This window comes from Austrofundulus limnaeus, unplaced genomic scaffold (genome assembly GCF_001266775.1).
Source record: "Austrofundulus limnaeus strain Quisiro unplaced genomic scaffold, Austrofundulus_limnaeus-1.0 Scaffold279, whole genome shotgun sequence".
In the NCBI taxonomy this organism is placed as follows: Eukaryota; Metazoa; Chordata; class Actinopteri; order Cyprinodontiformes; family Rivulidae; genus Austrofundulus; species Austrofundulus limnaeus.
Genome location: NW_013952681.1, coordinates 279,157 through 280,372, shown reverse-complemented (window position 1 = coordinate 280,372; position 1,216 = coordinate 279,157).

The following is a 1,216-nucleotide window of genomic DNA, read 5'->3' as shown; positions in this document are numbered from 1 at the left end:
GAAAAGATGTCGCTAACAGGTCAGAAACGTAAAATTGACAATGAAAATCGGCGTTTTAACCCTGCCTGGACTGATAAATACGTGTTTTTCTTACCCGAAAGACTGAACTCTAAGCCACTGTGCTTGATATGCAATGAAAGCCTGTCAGTATTAAAAGAATATAAGATTTGGAGGCACCACGTTGAGAAACACTGAGCTTTTGGGACAGCATTTCCTGAAGTGACAGAGGAGAGAGCGACTAAGGTGCAGAGCCTGATAGCATCTTATAACAGGAGTTCTACATTAGTAAGGACATGTACAGCACAAGAGAGGGCCAGGCGCCTCCCTGCGGGTGTCGTGGAGTTTAGCAAAGAAAAAAAGACCCTCCACTGATTCTGAAACTGTCAGAGACTGCATGATTGCAATCTTAGACGAGGTAATCCACGACGATAAAATCAAAGCCAGTGTGACATCTGCAGTGAAAATCGTGCCCCTATCAGACACCTCAAACAAGCCAAGAGTGAAAATATCGGCAACAGATGTGTTTGAGGCTCTGCTGATGGACCTGAAAAAAGTTGAAACCATGTCAGTAGCAGTGGACGAGTCAACAGATCAGTGTGACACGGCACAGTTGTATGTGTGTGCGCTTCTATGATGCAGAACACCGGTGTTTTCATGAGGAGCTGCTCTGCCTTCTACCCCTCAGAGGTCCCACTACAGGCCAGGTGTTCTTTGATAAAATCTCAGCTTTCTTTCAAGACAGTGGGTTAGATATGACCCGGGTCTGTATGCTCGTGACTGATGGCGCTCCATCCATGACTGGGAAGGTGAGTGGACTGACAGCATGGTGGCTCCGAGGATGACAGCGTTACACTGCATTGTGCACCAGACTGTGCTGTGTGCGAAACTGAACGGGCACTTTAAAAGTGTAATGGACAATGTTATGGCGACTATAAACTTCATACGTGCAACCTCAAGCCTCCAGCATCGCTTGTTTGGGGAGCTGCTGTCTGACATGTCTGCAGAACATCACAACTTACTTCTCCATAGTGACATTAGATGGCTGTCCAAAGGGAACGCACTGGAGCGCTTCTGTGCGTTCAAGGAGGAGATTAAAGTTTTCCTTCATGAATCAAAAAAAGCGGAGGCGCACCTAAACCGCGTAATGGACACAGACTTTATGGCAGATGTGTGTTTCCTTTCTGATTTGTTCAAACACTTAAATCAGTTAAACCTC